Source organism: Rutidosis leptorrhynchoides, chromosome 11 (assembly GCF_046630445.1).
Source record: "Rutidosis leptorrhynchoides isolate AG116_Rl617_1_P2 chromosome 11, CSIRO_AGI_Rlap_v1, whole genome shotgun sequence".
In the NCBI taxonomy this organism is placed as follows: Eukaryota; Viridiplantae; Streptophyta; class Magnoliopsida; order Asterales; family Asteraceae; genus Rutidosis; species Rutidosis leptorrhynchoides.
The window spans coordinates 406,664,724-406,683,598 of record NC_092343.1 but is presented as its reverse complement, the minus strand read 5'-3'; positions in this window follow the sequence as shown (position 1 = coordinate 406,683,598).

Below are 18,875 nucleotides of genomic sequence, written 5' to 3'. Positions count from 1 at the left end.
AAAAGATTTTTAAATTTATTTTTACCATGTTTTTAAAATTAATATTTAAATCTTAAATTAATATTGTAAACTTTGTAAAAACAATATATTTAAAATTGTAAATATTTGAAAAATTAATATAAGTTTGGTATGAATTTATAATATGAATTTTTAAATTAAGATTGGTGTGAACTTTTAATTTTTAAAATATGAATTTTTAATTTTATGCATTTCAAATTTTAAGTTTGGTGTGAATTTTTAATATTAATTTTGAATTTTATATTTAAGTTGTGTGATTTTAAAAACAAAAATTTACTTTATCTCATTAAGTTAAGAATATGATTTTTAAAATTCGTCGTAAGTTGAAGACTAGGTCTTTGAACCGAAATTGCTTTACCCGAGGAAGGGACGAGAACTTTTATTATCATTATTTTTAATCTTATTGAATTAAAGTATGCCAAAAACATTAAAAAAACCCCAAAAATCTTAGCTTTTAAAACAATCGCTACAAAAAGACAAATTTTAAAATTTTGTCGAGGGACGGACTAGGACATCGATCCGAAACGACCTCGTCCTAAATAACAAGGGAAACAAAATTTTAAAATTAATTACTTAATTGTTTTAATAAGTTAATGATTATAAAAAAAATAAAAAATAAAATACCAAACTCCGCGACTCGCGGAGTTTGGAGGGTAAATCTCCGCGACTCGCGGGAGGACCGGATTACAGAAAAAAAAATAAGAGCTGCAACAGCTCAGTTTCACACTCAACAAACTCAAAAACAGCTGCGAAATACTCCGAAAAACCACCCAAAAACACCCCAAAAATCACAATTTTTAACCGTTAATCATCAAATCTTTTGCTAAAATTAAAATTAATAATAATAATAATAATAATTAGGTTTTAATAATAATAATAATTAAAAATAACCCGTGATTAGGGTTTTTGTCCGTGTGTCAGAGGGCCTCCGCGAGTCGCGGCAAAGAGAGAAGAAATCCCCGCGAGTCGCGGGGTTCAGGAATTCTGCTGACAGCTTTCACTTTTTACGCGTTTTTTCTTTATTTATTTTTTTTTTTTTTTATTTTGTTTTCTGTTTTTTAAATAATTAAAAGATATTAAAATTAAAACTTATATTTTTATAAACTAAAATAAAAAATAAAGAAACTTATAAAACTTAAATATTTAACAAAATCCTAAAAATACTTATATTTTTGTTTTTCTTTTTATATTTTTGAATAATTAAAACGTATTTTTACAAAAATGACTTTTAATAAAAGTAACTAAATTTTTTTTTTTATATTAGCGTTGCGCTTCCGGCTTTTAAGATCTTTTCCCCGGCAGCGGCGCCAAAAATACTTGATGTCGAACGAGGTGTATATAAAATAGTTATTATTTTACTAGGAAAATACTATTAAATACGATACAATTTTACACAAGATATTTATTTATTTATAGAATGGATATACTTAAACCTTGCTACAACACTTATAGGCAGTGTACCTAATCGTACAGTAGTGTAGTTTTTAGTAAGTCTGGTTCGTTCCACAGGGAAATCTTTAAACAAAGCTCAACGCTATATTAGTTTACTTTTATAAAAATACAAATATATATATAGGTAATATTATTATTATAAAGGGGGGTTTTTTTACCGTTTAATGACCGGTTTGTCGATTTTAAAACTTTAGTCGCAGTTAAAACCTAATGTAAAATATAAAATAAATACAAGACTTTAAATTAAAGCGTAAAGTAAATAACGATAATGAAATTGCGAATAATAAAAATGCGATAAAATAAAATTGCGATAATTAAAAAGTACGATAATTAAAAGTGCGATTAAATAACAATAAATAAAAGTGCGATAATTAGAAGTGCAATTAAATATAAAATAAAGGAAATTAAATATGAAATAAAAGAATTATGCTTATTTAAACTTCCGTAATCATGATGTTTGACGTGTTGATTTTAGTTTTATGCCCATGGGTTAATTGTCCTTTGTCCTGGATTATTCAATATGTCCGTCTGGTTTTTGTCCATAACAGTCCATCAGTCATAAATATAAATTGCAAGTGTCCTTGTCAAATTATTATTATACCCGAAGATAAATATTCCAACTAATTGGGGATTCGAATTGTAACAAGGTTTTAATACTTTGTTTAATGAATACACCAGGTTATCGACTGCGTGTAAACCAAGGTTTTACTACTTTGTTAACAATTACACCAATTACCCTTGAATGTAATTTCACCCCTGTTTTGATTATTCTAGTGGCTATTAATCCATTCCCGTGTCCGGTTAAATGAACGATTATTCGTACATATAAATACCCCGCCCATCGTGTCCGATCGAGTGTATATGGTAATTTATAGGGACGCCCAATTGTAAATCTTTATATTAACATTAACAAACTTTCATTTAGTTAAACAAATATAAAGCCCATTAATAGCCCATAGCCTAGTTTCCACAAGTGTCGTTCTTTTGTCCAAACCCCAATTATGGTACAAAGCCCAATTACCCAATTTTAGTAATTAGCCCAACATCATGATTACTTCGTTTTAAATAAGCATAATAATAACTTAGCTACGAGACATTAATATAAAAAGGTTGAACATAACTTACAATGATTAAAAATAGCGTAGCGTTACACGGACAGAATTTCGACTTACACCCTTACAACATTCGCTAACATACCCTTATTATTAGAATTATAATTAAAATTAAAATATAAATTATAAATATAAATATATTTACGTATGAAGAGGAAGAGAAAAAAGATGATTTTTTTTCGATCAGAATTCGGGTTGCTTTATAGCCAGACTTGAAAATTGGGGCTCCGCGACTCGCGGCAAAATGCCCCTCAAACTCCGCGAGTCGCGGAGAGGTATTTACAGCTTACCCCCTTGGAGTTTCTTGCTGCCGACGGTTTTTATTATATATATATAATATATATATAATTAATATAATTAATTATATATTATATTATATTTATATACATAGTTAACTTGTAATTTTTAGCCCGTTGCGTCGAGCGTTAAGAGTTGACTCTAGTCCCGGTTCCGGATTTTCGAACGTCCTCGCGTACAATTTAATATCTTGTACTTTGCGTTTTGAATCTTGTACTCTTGTGATTTCGAGACGTTTCTTATCAATAATTGGAACCTTTTTGATTGTCTTTTGTACTTTTGAGCTTTTTGGTCGTTTGCGTCTTCAATTCGTCGAATCTGTCTTTTGTCTTCACCTTTTATTATTTAAACGAATATCACTTGTAAATAGAACAATTGCAACTAAAAGCTTGTCTTTCTTGAGGAATAATGCTATGAAATATATGTTCGTTTTTAGCATTATCAAATATTCCCACACTTGAGCGTTGCTTGTCCTCAAGCAATATTGTCTTGAAATACTAGAATCACTTCTTTATTCTTCACACTTTGTACATCAGTGATTTCTATACGGTGGTATAAACAATGGTAGTAACGATATGGTTTACAGTCCCACATGACTATAAAAATTTAGATCCATTAAGGAAATTGGATCTTTATGAAAACATTTGATCTTTTGAAAATTAAATCTAGTTTTTACCCTAGATAAGTTTTCCGGAATAACCCTTTACCGGTGTTTGCAAAATATTTTTGTGGGTTTGGTGGGTTTCAGATTTGAAAATTTTAGCTCAAAACTTGCGGTTTTGTGTCACCCACTTGCTAACCTTGTATTTGGAAAGCAACACGTCCAGTTTACTTGTTCCGTATATTACCTTTCGGCAAACTACCGTCCGGTTGTAAAGGAAAGCGTTGAACAAGCAACTGTTTAAGGCAATGTCCCGTGACATGCTTTTGATTATGGTCTATAACGTGTCGGACGCAATTACTATCCTTGGTAGGAGCAATAGTAAAGCTCACCCTTATAATTTGTCGGTCTGGCACAAGGTCTTGTCTTTGACCATGCTATGCAACCACCGTTCTTACGGTTGACACCCGATTTAGTTCAGGTGACCTAATGAATTCCAGGTGAATTCCTAGGATTTTACGTTCAATCGTAATGAACGTATTGAAAATAGGGTTTTCAGAAAACAAATCGGTTTGTAATTTTGATCAAAATATTTTCTCGTTTAAGCTCGAGTTTAGATATCATCGAATTCCATGAGTTTGTAATTCTCAATCTTTAAGGTCAATCTCAAGGATTGAGTAATATCAGGCTTAGAAGCTGATTTTTTTGATCTTTTAAGGAGATTATCCTTTCTGGGGATCTGATTCATTAGTCTTATCAAGCTAATTTGCACGGTGCCCCCCATTGTACGAGATAAATCCTTCTCATGGTTAGGATAAATCTGACCACTTGGCGACCCTGTTTAATGCTGAGGTCCGTGGATTTCCTGCTGATTTTAGTGATGACTTTTCTAGATTTTTCGTCAACCTACAGCTGGTCTGGACGACAACTTCATGACCTAAATCAAGAAGCGCGTGTCTTTTTCGGAAGACTTTACTTCCTTTTAATGATGGAATTGATTCATCGTGTAGATCCATCTCTTCTTTTCTTTCATTGGGTAAAACAGTTTAGTTTAGTCCAAAGCAAAAGTATTTTCAGTTATTTGTTACAAATATATGTGACATATGTTTAAAATAACTTGGTAAATTTTCCCACACTTGGCTTTTTATTTTTCTTTTTATCGTCCTCTATTCCATTTTAAATGAATTTTAACATTTTAGTTTGTTTCTCAATTTATGTCCTTTCCGAGGTAACAATAATTTCGGTGTTAAAACCTAGTTTTATCGTTCATAAATATGTATAAACATGATTTTGAATTCATTTAATTGAAAATTTTGAAAAAATTTTACTAGAATTGGGTAGTCAGTATATAAGACTAGGGCTGTTCTTTTTTTTCAGAGAGCACTAGATTCTAATACAACTACTGCTTTACTAGTATTTTTAATGGTAACCAAGTGTTTAATATAAAAATTTTAAAATCCGAAAGAATTTAATCCCTTCCCACACTTAAGATCTTGCAATGCCCTCATTTGCAAGAAATCAGTATCAATTTAAATTATTGAGGGTGATTTGTGTGAAAATGATTAAATTTTTACCAAAGTTTCCAAATATATTGGCGTTTGTTTGCTGAATGATAAATGGTGCACGTCATTTGTTCATTCCGTCTTGGTGTTATTTCACATATATTTTGCATCTTGTCGTCAAAATTAGTTGCTTTTGCTGAACTTAATGCCAGTCTTTGAAAATGCGTTGTTTTACCCTGTTGTATACATAAGATAAACTGCAAACATATATACATATTTTTGAAGTTTGGTATATTACCCCACATTCAAAAATTATTAAAATCTAAGAATAAAAGTTAGATAATTATAAAAATGATTACAATATTAACAAAAATATTAAATGTATCAATAATTACAAATTACAAAATAATAAAAAAAATAATAAGTAAACTAAGGATGATATTGGTACCAATAGGGGTTCCACGCATAACCATAAGTGCTATAGAATGCTTCAGCAGGGTCATACGTAGGATATGGTGGCTGCATCTCTATCGACCAAGGAGGGAAGACGGGTTTCGGTGTAGGAATATAGTTTCTACCTATATGTTGGCAATGCGCTATGATCTGGTTCTGATGAACTTGCCAATCTTCAAATGCTCTCTGTCTAGCATTTTCGTATTCCCTAGAAGCTATAAACCTATGCATTTCTTGCATCTCATTCCCCCCTCCTACATTACCTTGTTCCTGGTTTCTCTCTACCTGTGGATGTCTACCATTGTATCGTACTGCGGCGTTATTTCGCCGCTTCAAAACTTTCGCACCATGGTATACATTTAGACCTATAGTGTCGCGGGGTTCCGGCTCTTCTACTAATAATCCCCCCCGACTTATATCCACACCGAGATATTCACCAATCAAAGTAATAAAAATACCACCTCCTATTATGCTATGTGGACGCATCCCTCGAACCATAGCTGATAAATAATAACCCACACAATATGGTATACTTACCGCGCTGTGTGGGTCTCGAATACACATATGGTAAAACAAATCTTGTTCATTTACCTTTTCTTTGTTTTTACCCCTTTGTGTAATCGAATTAGCTAAAAACCTATGTATTACTCTTAATTCGGCTCTATCTATATCCAAATAAGAGTAGTTTCCCCCTTTGAAACGGTGATGGCTTGTCATTTGACTCCACACACCGTGTGTATCAAAATTCTCATCTATTTTCCTACCGTTTAGTATCAATCCTCTACAATCGGCAGACGCTAATTCCTCAGGCGTATATATACGTAAAGCCTGAGCCATGTCCAGTAAAGACATGTGGCGCATCGAACCGCCTAACAAAAATCTAATAAAAGAACGATCGGTTAAACTAGCTACCCGATCATTCAACTCTATACTACATAACAACTCTTCACACCATACTTTATATACAGGTCTGCGTATGGTGAATAAACATATCCAGTCATTAAAAGAAGAATTACCATACCTCTGTACCAGTAATTCCCTAATTGGCCCGGCCAATTCTACAGCTTCCAAGGGTCCCCATTCTATGACCCTCGGTACCTCAACAACCTTGGAATGAAGAGTATGCAAACCCCGTTGATATTTTGGATAATCTATCCAAAGTCTGTCAAATCGCAGGTTCGGGTGCAACTGTTCCAAGTGCATATCTGAAAAGGTCATGACTGGATGAGGTACATCCTGCTTGTAGTAGTTATCTACCTCCTGTTGTTCCAAGTTCTCAGCAGGAGCATGGCGGGCTTGGGATGAAGATTCACCCCTTTCATTCTGCAAAACACATCAAACACAAATTTTGTGCATCCAAATATGCATTAGTGTCAGCAAAATCATCAATCAAAATAATTACAATGACATTATTAATTTATATCAAACTTAAGCTTATTTTCACATTTTTATCAAATCTACACTTTTTCAAATAAGCATATACGAAAATTTTCGCCAAGTTCATAAGCATTCAACTCAAATAACATGTCAAAATAATCATTACTAGCAAATAAACAAGTCTCAAATGGCATTATCTTTCAAAAATCAAGTTCATGAATTTTGGACTTGAAAAAGTCCACTTTAATTCTCAAAATCATGTTTAGGCTCAAAGTTTGGATCATTTAACTACCTAGACATGTTACACTACTCAATTTAGCAACAATTCATGACAAAAATCGGCCATAACCTGTTTATATCAAAAAGCCCCAAATTGCTCAAGAACACAAACCCTAGATTATTCAAAATTTGAAGTTTAAGGCTTCTAATCATGTTAAACAGCATCAATCTAGGTTATACAAGCATAATACATAAACAATTTAAGTCTAATTACACTAAAAAGCATCAAAATCAAATTGGGGAAAAATAGCTCAAGAACACTAAAATTCGAATTTAATGGTGTTTAGGTGTAGAAATTTACCGTTTTTCTTGAGTAGTTCTTAGATATCATCCTTCTCAACATGATTTTAGCAAAAAATTTGGTGATTAACGGTTAAAAATTGAGATTTTTGGGGGTGATTTTCGGGTTTTTCGGGGTCTTTTTTCGCAGTATTTGGGTGTTTATGTGTGTGGGTGAGTGAACTGATCGTGCAGCTTGTTATATTTTTTTTCTGTAATTTTGTCCCTCCGCGAGTCGCGGAGGTTTTGCCCTGCAAACTCCGCGAGTCGCGGAGTTTACCCTTTTTTTTTTTTTTTTTTTTTTTTTTTTTTTTTTTTATAATCTTTAACTTATAAAACAATTAAGAAATTAATTTTAAAATTTTGTTTCCCTTGTTATTTAGGACGAGGTCGTTTCGGATCGATGTCCTAGTCCGTCCTTCGACAAAATTTTAAAATTTGTCTTTTTGTAGCGATTTTTTTAAAAGCTAAGATTTTTGGGTTTTTTTTTTAATGTTTTTGGCATACTTTAAATCAATAAGATTAAAAATAATGATAATAAAAGTTCTCGTCCCTCCCTCGGGTAAAGCAATTTCGGTTCAAAGACCTAGTCTTCAACTTACGACGAATTTTAAAAATCATATTTTTAACTTAATGAGATAAAGTAAATTTTTGTTTTTAAATTCACACAACATAAATATAAAATTCAAAATTAAAAATTAAAAATTCACACCAAACTTAAAATTTGAAATGCATAAAATTAAAATTTCATATTTTAAAAATTAAAAATTCAAACCAAACTTAATTTAAAAATTCAAATATTTACAATTTTAAATATATTGTTTTTACAAAGTTTACAATATTAATTTAAGATTTAAATATTAATTTTAAAAACATAGTAAAATTAAAAATCTTTTTGTCTTTTTATCCCACTTTTAATCAATCAAATATTATCAAAAATATGCGCCCCTCTTTTCGGTAAAGTAATTTCGGTTCCAAGACCTAATTTAACTCATGACGAATTTTTGAAATATTTTGTGTTGATTGATTAAAGATATTTATACCTTAAGAATAAACGTTAAATTTCGCAGTGATGTAATAAATTTTTGAAGGATATCAATAATTTCGGTCGCCAAACCTAATTTTATTCAATACCAATTTAATACTTTTTAGCGAACAAATTAGCGTTTATTATCAAAAGGTTAAAAATAAAAATAAAAATAAAAATAAAAACTGTACAGACATACCTGTGAAATAGATTTCTTAGTTATATGATCTATTATATTCATAAGATAGTCGGTTTAATTGGTTTTCCATGGCTGCATAGGCGTAACCTCGAGCATTCATTGTCTTTTCTTCTAAACATATGAACGGTCCGTCTCTGCATAAAGTAACAAATTCGGTATTTGAATAGGTTTGATTATTTGAACATTTACCTCCATGTGACCATTTTCCGCATTTGTGACATTTTTCTAGGTGTCGTGCTCTTCTTTTCGCTGCGGATTTTGATTTTCCTTTACCAAATTGTAACTTATTATCTTCGCATCTGGATCCTTTTCTAACTCCGTCCATTCTTTCTCTGATTACTGATACTAATTCACTCGGGAGTATGTCATTATTTCTTTTAGTGATCAAAGCGTGTAGCATTAGACCATGGTTTAGTTCACAGGCAGTCTTCATTTTGTAAAAACCTAAAAAAATAAAAATTCAGAATGGGGGGAGAAGACTAGTTCTTTAGGGTCTGCTAGGGAAAGACCATACGTGTTCCATTTTCGAGAACTACACGAAAACAGACAATCTAACTCTAACAGAAATACATATTATCCTTTAAAGACTTGATTCTCCTCACACTTAGTTAGCTGTGGTATCGAAATTGTGATTAACTTCGTTGTCGACTTCCATCGGACCATGTATGTAATGTTTAACTCTGTGACCATTAACTTTAAATTCAATCCCATTTGAATTTATTAATTCTATCGTTCCGTATGGGAAAACTCTTTTGACTATGAATGGTCCAGACCATCTTGATTTCAATTTTCCAGGAAATAGCTTGAATCGTGAATTGAAAAGAAGAACTCTGTCTCCTTCCTTGAATTCTTTTGAACTTCTGATTCTTTTATCATGCCATTTCTTCGTTCTTTCTTTATAGATTAACGAATTCTCGTATGCTTCATGTCTTAATTCTTCTAATTCGTTTAGTTGACTTAATCGTAGACGTCCGGCTTCATGTAAATCAAGGTTACATGTCTTCAAAGCCCAAAATGCTTTGTGTTCAATTTCTACTGGAAGATGACATGCTTTTCCATACACAAGTCTAAAAGGTGTGGTTCCAATTGGAGTTTTGTAGGCTGTTCTAAAAGCCCAGAGTGCATCCTCCAATTTAATGGACCATTCCTTCGGATTTGATCCTACTGTTTTCTCTAGAATACGTTTTAAAGCTCGGTTGGTATTTTCAACTTGTCCACTTGTTTGTGGATGATATGCGGTGGAGATTTTATGAGTTACTCCATATCTTTTAAGAACTTTCTCAAGTTGATTATTACAGAAATGAGTACCCCGATCACTTATTAAAGCTTTCGGTGTTCCAAACCTTGCAAAAAGACGTTTTAAAAAGTTGACTACAACTCGTGCATCGTTAGTTGGGAGAGCTTGTGCTTCCGCCCATTTAGATACATAATCAATGGCTACGAGTATATATAGATTATTATGAGATTTTGGAAATGGACCCATAAAGTCAATACCCCAAATGTCAAATACTTCACATACTTGGATGACATTTTGTGGCATTTCATCACGTTGACTTATTTTTCCGGCCCTTTGACATGCATCACAGGATTTGCAAAGAAGGTGTGCGTCTTTGTAAATTGTAGGCCAATAGAATCCAGCTTCATAAACTTTTCTTGCTGTTAGTTGAGGCCCATAATGCCCTCCTGTTGGTCCTGTGTGACAATGGTTTAAAATTTTACTAGCTTCATCTCCAAATACACATCGGCGTATTATTCCATCGGGACAACTTTTAAACAGATGTGGATCTTCCCAGAAATAGTGTTTTATATCACTGAAGAATTTCTTTCGTCTTTGGTACGATAATCCTTTTTCAAGGAATCCACAAACTAAGTAGTTTGCATAGTCTGCAAACCATGGGATTTCTTTAAAATCTATCTTCAATAGATATTCATCAGGAAAGTTGTCTTGTATGGCTGATTCATTTAGAACTTCTAATTCGGGATTTTCAAGACGAGAAAGATGATCAGCGGCGAGATTTTCTGCTCCTCTTTTATCTCGGATTTCAATATCAAACTCTTGTAAGAGTAAGATCCAACGGATTAATCTTGGTTTAGCATCTTGTTTTGAAAATAGGTATCTAAGAGCAGAATGGTCGGTATAGACCACCGTTTTTGCTAGAACGAGATCTGATCGAAATTTGTCAAAAGCAAAGACAATAGCAAGGAGTTCTTTTTCAGTAGTTGTATAGTTCGTTTGTGCTCCTTGTAATGTCTTACTAGCATAATATATAGGTTGAAATCGTTTTTCAATCCTTTGTCCTAAAACGGCTCCCATTGCAAAATCACTTGCATCGCACATTAGTTCAAATGGTAGATTCCAATTTGGTGTTATCATGATTGGTGCATTAGTGAGTTTTTCTTTAAGAATATTAAAAGATTTGATACACTCATCTGTAAAGATGAATGGCGCATCCTTTTCTAGGAGTTTATTCATAGGAGTGGCAATTTTTGAAAAATCTTTTATGAAACGTCGGTAAAAACCGGCATGCCCTAGAAAACTCCTAACTCCTCTAACATTGGTGGGATGTGGAAGTTTAGCAATTACATCTACTTTAGCTCTATCCACTTCAATTCCTTCTTTTGAAATTTTATGTCCAAGAACGATGCCTTCTTTAACCATGAAATGGCATTTCTCCCAATTAAGTACTAGATTTGATTTTTCGCATCTAATTAGCATTCGTTCCAGATTAACTAGACATGATTTAAATGTATCACCGAAGACTGAAAAGTCATCCATGAATACTTCCATGCATTCTTCTATCATGTCGTGAAAAATCGCCATCATACACCTTTGAAAGGTTGCAGGGGCGTTACAAAGTCCAAATGGCATGCGTTTGTAAGCAAAAGTACCATAAGGGCACGTGAATGTGGTTTTCTCTTGATCTTCGGGTGCTATTGGAATTTGAAAATATCCGGAAAATCCATCTAGAAAACAATAGTAACTATTTCCGGCTAATCTTTCCAACATTTGATCTATGAAAGGTAGGGGAAAGTGATCTTTTCTGGTGGCGTCATTTAATTTTCTATAATCAATACATACACGCCATCCTGTTACAGTCCTAGTAGGAATAAGCTCATTTTTCTCATTTGTGATGACAGTCATGCCACCCTTCTTAGGCACGCATTGAACTGGGCTTACCCATGGACTATCAGAGATTGGATAAATTAAACCTGCATCTAGCAGTTTAATAATCTCTTTCTTAACTACATCTTGCATATTAGGATTTAGTCTTCGTTGGCGTTGCACATACGTTTTATGACCTTCTTCCATAAGGATTTTATGTGTGCAATACGAAGGACTTATTCCTTTAATATCATGAATCTTCCATGCAATGGCTGGTTTATGAGCTTTCAACACAGAAATGAGTTGTGATTTCTCATTTTCAGTAAGAGAAGACGATATTATTACAGGTAATTCAGATTCACCATGTAAATAAGCGTATTCCAAATGGTTTGGAAGTGGCTTTAACTCTAATTTCGGAGGTTCTTCTATCGATGATTTATATCGATATCTGTCTTCTTCTTTTAGCATTTGAATTTCTTCTGTTGTTGGTTCATATCCATTAGCTATAAGTGTAGCTAACATTTCAGCTTCATCAATTGGTTCATTACTTTCTCCTAAAGAACATTCTCCTGTTCCTTGTAATTCTGGAAATTCTTCTAATAATTCTGCATGTGCATCTATAGTTTGAATATAATAACATGTATCATCTGCAGATTGTGGTTGTTGCATTGCTCTATCAACTGAAAAGGTAACACTCTCATCCTCTATACTTAGGGTCAGTTTCTTACCGAACACGTCTATCATTGCTTTAGCCGTGTTTAAGAATGGTCTTCCTAATATGAGAGGAACTTGAGAATCTTCTTCCATGTCCAAAACAACAAAATCTACTGGAAATACTAAAGTACCAACTTTAACTAGCATGTTCTCCATTATCCCTCTAGGATATTTTATTGATCTATCGGCTAGTTGTATGCTTATTCTGGTTGGTTTCAATTCTCCAAGGTCTAGTTTAGCGTATAATGAATACGGCATTAGATTTATACTAGCACCTAAGTCTGCCAATGCTTCTATTGAACTAAGACTACCCAGAAAACATGGAATTGTGAAACTTCCTGGATCAGATAATTTTTCTGGTATCTTATTCAACAGCACTGCTGAACAATTAGCATTCATAGTAACAGCCGAGAGTTCTTCCATTTTCTTTCTATTCGTGATTAGATCTTTCAAGAATTTAGCATATCTTGGCATTCCTGAAATCACATCAATGAAAGGGAGATTTACCTTTATCTGTTTAAACATATCCAAGAATTTGGATTGCTCGGCTTCAAGTTTCTCTTTCTTCATTTTACTCGGGTAAGGAAGTGGTGGTTGGTATGGTTTAACATAAGGTTTATCCTTAACTGTGTTATCTTCATTAACCTTTTCAACTACCGGTTCTTTTTCCTTATCTTGATCAGGTTGTGGTTCTTGTGGAGTAGGAATAGTTTCATCAGAAGTAACAGGTATTTCAGGTGATTTAAGTGTTGTACCACTTCTTGTGGTAATAGCTTTAGCTGTTTCATTCCGGGGGTTAGCGTTTGTATCGCTTGGTAGACTTCCCGGTTTTCTTTCACCTATTAACCTTGCTAGGTTACTTACTTCTTGTTCCAGATTTTGAATAGAAGCTTGTTGATTTCTAAATGCTTGAGCATTTTGTTCATTGGTTTGTTTTTGAGATGTGAAAAACTGCGTTTGAGTTTCAACTAGCTTCGTCATCATATCTTCTAAATTCGGCTTTTTATCATCGGTTTGTTGTGGTGGTTTGTTTTGAAAATTAGGTCTTTGCTGATTATAAGTATTATTGGATACTTGTTGATTGCTAGGACCTTGTTGGTTGTTGTATGGAATATTTCGGTTATAATTCTGGTTTTGATTGTAAATCGGTCTTGGCGGTTGATAATTATTCTGATAATTATTTCCAGGCCTTTGGTTTATGTATGAAATATTCTCTCTTTGTTCCATTGTTAATTCAATACTGAGACAATCTTTTGTCAAATGTGGTCCTCCACACTGCTCACAACTAATTCGTATTGAGTGAATATCTTTAGTCATCTTTTCCATTCGTCTCTCGAAAGCATCTATCTTTGCCGAAATGGAATCTAAGTCATGGCTAGAATCGGCTCTAGCTGCTTTAGATGATCTAATGATGTCTTTTTCTTGGTGCCACTCATGTGAGTGGGAAGCAGTGTTGTCAATAATTTTGTAAGCATCAGTTTCGGTTTTCTTCATAATCGAACCACCAGCTGCTATATCTATATCTTTCCTTGTAGTGATGTCGCATCCTTGGTAGAATATTTGTACTATTTGACAGGTGTCTAAACCATGTTGCGGACATCCTCTTAGTAACTTTCCATATCTTGTCCACGCCTCATATAGAGTTTCATTTGGCTTTTGTGTGAACGTAACAATTTCTGCTTGAAGTCTTACGGCTTTAGATGCAGGAAAGAATTGTTTAAGAAATTTGTCAATTAAAACATCCCATGTATCAATCGCCCCTTCGGGTAACGATTCCAACCAATCTTTGGCTTCTCCCTTTAAAGTCCAGGGAAATAACATGAGATATATCTGTTCATCCTCCACTTCTCGTATTTTAAATAGTGTGCAGATCCTATTAAAGGTACGTAGATGTTCATTTGGATCTTCCTTCGGCGCACCACTAAATTGGCATTGATTAGTCACCATGTGTAAAATTTGTCCTTTGATTTCATAATCTGGCGCATTAATGTCTGGATGAGTAATTGCGTGACCTTGGCCAGTGCGTTTAGCTCTCATTCGGTCTTCCATACTTAAAGGTTCCAGATTCTCCATAATTGAATTTGTTGAATCGGTATCACTAAATGATTCTGATTTAATAGTTCGTTCCTCAACAATCTCTGTTTGAATGATTGGTGGTTCCGGAGGAAAGTTTAGTGGTTCAGGATCTATGAACCGTTCCTGAATATTTTCTGGATTCTCAATTGTGAGGTTTGTTTCAAAAACTGGATTATCGGAAATTTGAACTGAAGTACTTGGTCGACTGGATGACGATTCTAAAGAAAAATCAACGGCGGTTATATTTGTTAAACGATGTCTTGATCGAGTTACAGGTGGTGAACGTACAAAAGATGATGAACGTCTTGCTCGGTGCATTCACAGAATATCCTATTAGTTTTTAAAAGGAAAGAAAAATTATAATAAGTTATCCAATCAATAGACTTTTCTGATTTTGCCCACGTTTCGAATAGCCAAAAGATGCAGCAGAGGGGCAGGATTCGTTTGGTCTCAATATAATTGAGGACTGTTTGGCTCCAATAACCCGGTCCACGTACAAATCCAACTATTACTACGAACCAGAAAATTTTGATGTCTATCAATTTAACCACTTAAAATAAATTTTCGTAATTTTAAGAAATTTAGATAAGAAGTAGAAAAAATTCTAAGTCCTAAAAACTAGAATGGCGAGAAATAAGAAAGACAAAGAGTTCGTCGCAAAAGGTCGAAAAAGAAAAATGGTTGAAAAATAAAAGGTGACGGAAAAATAAAAGAAACTTATAAAAACTTAAAAATACTTAACTAATTTAACCTTATTACTACAACTAACTTAAAATTATAATCGCAAATTGAAATTACTAATTGGAATGATAATTGATACATAGTAAAAGGTCTAAAAATATTAAAGCTTACAGGAAAAACTAAATCCCAAATGGAAATAACTTAAAAAGAAACTAAAACTTAAAAAGGCGTCGCAAAATTCTAAAGCACCTAAATCTTAGTCTAAAGAAAAAGCACTTAAGGAATTCTACGGCAAAGCCTAAAAATCTAGGAGTAAAAATAACTATAGCAAAAACTAAGTTTAAAATTAAATATGAGCTAAAAAATACAAATTTTACGCTACAATGATTAAAAAGGTACAAAATATAAAAATATACAAAAAGTTGTAAAAAGTACAATTTTTATAAAAATATTATTTTTTATATTATTTATTTTATAAAACTATTAATTTTACAATTTAATAAAATTAATTAAACTAAAATACAACAAATTAAATAAAAAGTAAAAGTAAAATTAAAATTAATAATAATAATAATAATAATTAGGTTTTAATAATAATAATAATTAAAAATAACCCGTGATTAGGGTTTTTGTCCGTGTGTCAGAGGGCCTCCGCGAGTCGCGGCAAAGAGAGAAGAAATCCCCGCGAGTCGCGGGGTTCAGGAATTCTGCTGACAGCTTTCACTTTTTACGCGTTTTTTCTTTATTTATTTTTTTTTTTTTTTTATTTTGTTTTCTGTTTTTTAAATAATTAAAAGATATTAAAATTAAAACTTATATTTTTATAAACTAAAATAAAAAATAAAGAAACTTATAAAACTTAAATATTTAACAAAATCCTAAAAATACTTATATTTTTGTTTTTCTTTTTATATTTTTGAATAATTAAAACGTATTTTTACAAAAATGACTTTTAATAAAAGTAACTAAATTTTTTTTTTTTATATTAGCGTTGCGCTTCCGGCTTTTAAGATCTTTTCCCCGGCAGCGGCGCCAAAAATACTTGATGTCGAACGAGGTGTATATAAAATAGTTATTATTTTACTAGGAAAATACTATTAAATACGATACAATTTTACACAAGATATTTATTTATTTATAGAATGGATATACTTAAACCTTGCTACAACACTTATAGGCAGTGTACCTAATCGTACAGTAGTGTAGTTTTTAGTAAGTCTGGTTCGTTCCACAGGGAAATCTTTAAACAAAGCTCAACGCTATATTAGTTTACTTTTATAAAAATACAAATATATATATAGGTAATATTATTATTATAAAGGGGGGTTTTTTTACCGTTTAATGACCGGTTTGTCGATTTTAAAACTTTAGTCGCAGTTAAAACCTAATGTAAAATATAAAATAAATACAAGACTTTAAATTAAAGCGTAAAGTAAATAACGATAATGAAATTGCGAATAATAAAAATGCGATAAAATAAAATTGCGATAATTAAAAAGTACGATAATTAAAAGTGCGATTAAATAACAATAAATAAAAGTGCGATAATTAGAAGTGCAATTAAATATAAAATAAAGGAAATTAAATATGAAATAAAAGAATTATGCTTATTTAAACTTCCGTAATCATGATGTTTGACGTGTTGATTTTAGTTTTATGCCCATGGGTTAATTGTCCTTTGTCCTGGATTATTCAATATGTCCGTCTGGTTTTTGTCCATAACAGTCCATCAGTCATAAATATAAATTGCAAGTGTCCTTGTCAAATTATTATTATACCCGAAGATAAATATTCCAACTAATTGGGGATTCGAATTGTAACAAGGTTTTAATACTTTGTTTAATGAATACACCAGGTTATCGACTGCGTGTAAACCAAGGTTTTACTACTTTGTTAACAATTACACCAATTACCCTTGAATGTAATTTCACCCCTGTTTTGATTATTCTAGTGGCTATTAATCCATTCCCGTGTCCGGTTAAATGAACGATTATTCGTACATATAAATACCCCGCCCATCGTGTCCGATCGAGTGTATATGGTAATTTATAGGGACGCCCAATTGTAAATCTTTATATTAACATTAACAAACTTTCATTTAGTTAAACAAATATAAAGCCCATTAATAGCCCATAGCCTAGTTTCCACAAGTGTCGTTCTTTTGTCCAAACCCCAATTATGGTACAAAGCCCAATTACCCAATTTTAGTAATTAGCCCAACATCATGATTACTTCGTTTTAAATAAGCATAATAATAACTTAGCTACGAGACATTAATATAAAAAGGTTGAACATAACTTACAATGATTAAAAATAGCGTAGCGTTACACGGACAGAATTTCGACTTACACCCTTACAACATTCGCTAACATACCCTTATTATTAGAATTATAATTAAAATTAAAATATAAATTATAAATATAAATATATTTACGTATGAAGAGGAAGAGAAAAAAGATGATTTTTTTTCGATCAGAATTCGGGTTGCTTTATAGCCAGACTTGAAAATTGGGGCTCCGCGACTCGCGGCAAAATGCCCCTCAAACTCCGCGAGTCGCGGAGAGGTATTTACAGCTTACCCCCTTGGAGTTTCTTGCTGCCGACGGTTTTTATTATATATATATAATATATATATAATTAATATAATTAATTATATATTATATTATATTTATATACATAGTTAACTTGTAATTTTTAGCCCGTTGCGTCGAGCGTTAAGAGTTGACTCTAGTCCCGGTTCCGGATTTTCGAACGTCCTCGCGTACAATTTAATATCTTGTACTTTGCGTTTTGAATCTTGTACTCTTGTGATTTCGAGACGTTTCTTATCAATAATTGGAACCTTTTTGATTGTCTTTTGTACTTTTGAGCTTTTTGGTCGTTTGCGTCTTCAATTCGTCGAATCTGTCTTTTGTCTTCACCTTTTATTATTTAAACGAATATCACTTGTAAATAGAACAATTGCAACTAAAAGCTTGTCTTTCTTGAGGAATAATGCTATGAAATATATGTTCGTTTTTAGCATTATCATTAACCGATCGTTCTTTTATTAGATTTTTGTTAGGCGGTTCGATGCGCCACATGTCTTTACTGGACATGGCTCAGGCTTTACGTATATATACGCCTGAGGAGTTAGCGTCTGCCGATTGTAGAGGATTGATACTAAATGGTAGAAAGATAGATGAAAATTTTGATACACACTGTGTGTGGAGTCAAATGACAAGCCATCACCGTTTCAAAGGGGGAAATTACTCTTATTTGGATATAGATAGAGCCGAATTAAGAGTGATACATAGGTTTTTAGCTAATTCGATTACACAAAGGGGTAAGAACAAGGAAAAAGTAAATGAACAGGATTTGTTTTACCATATGTGTATTCGAGACCCACAAAGCGCTGTAAGTATACCATATTGTGTGGGTTATTATTTATCAGCTATGGTTCGGGGGATGCGACCGCATAGCATAATAGGAGGTGGTATTTTTATTACTTTGATTGGTGAATATCTCGGTGTGGATATAAGTCGGGGGGATTATTAGTAGAAGAACCAGAACCCCGCGATACTATAGGTTTAAATGTATACCATGGTGCGAAAGTTTTGAAGAGACGAAATAACGCCGCAGTACGATACCATGGTAGACATCCACAGGTGGAGAGAAACCAACAGCAAGGTAATGTAGGAGGGGGGAATGAGATGCAAGAAATGC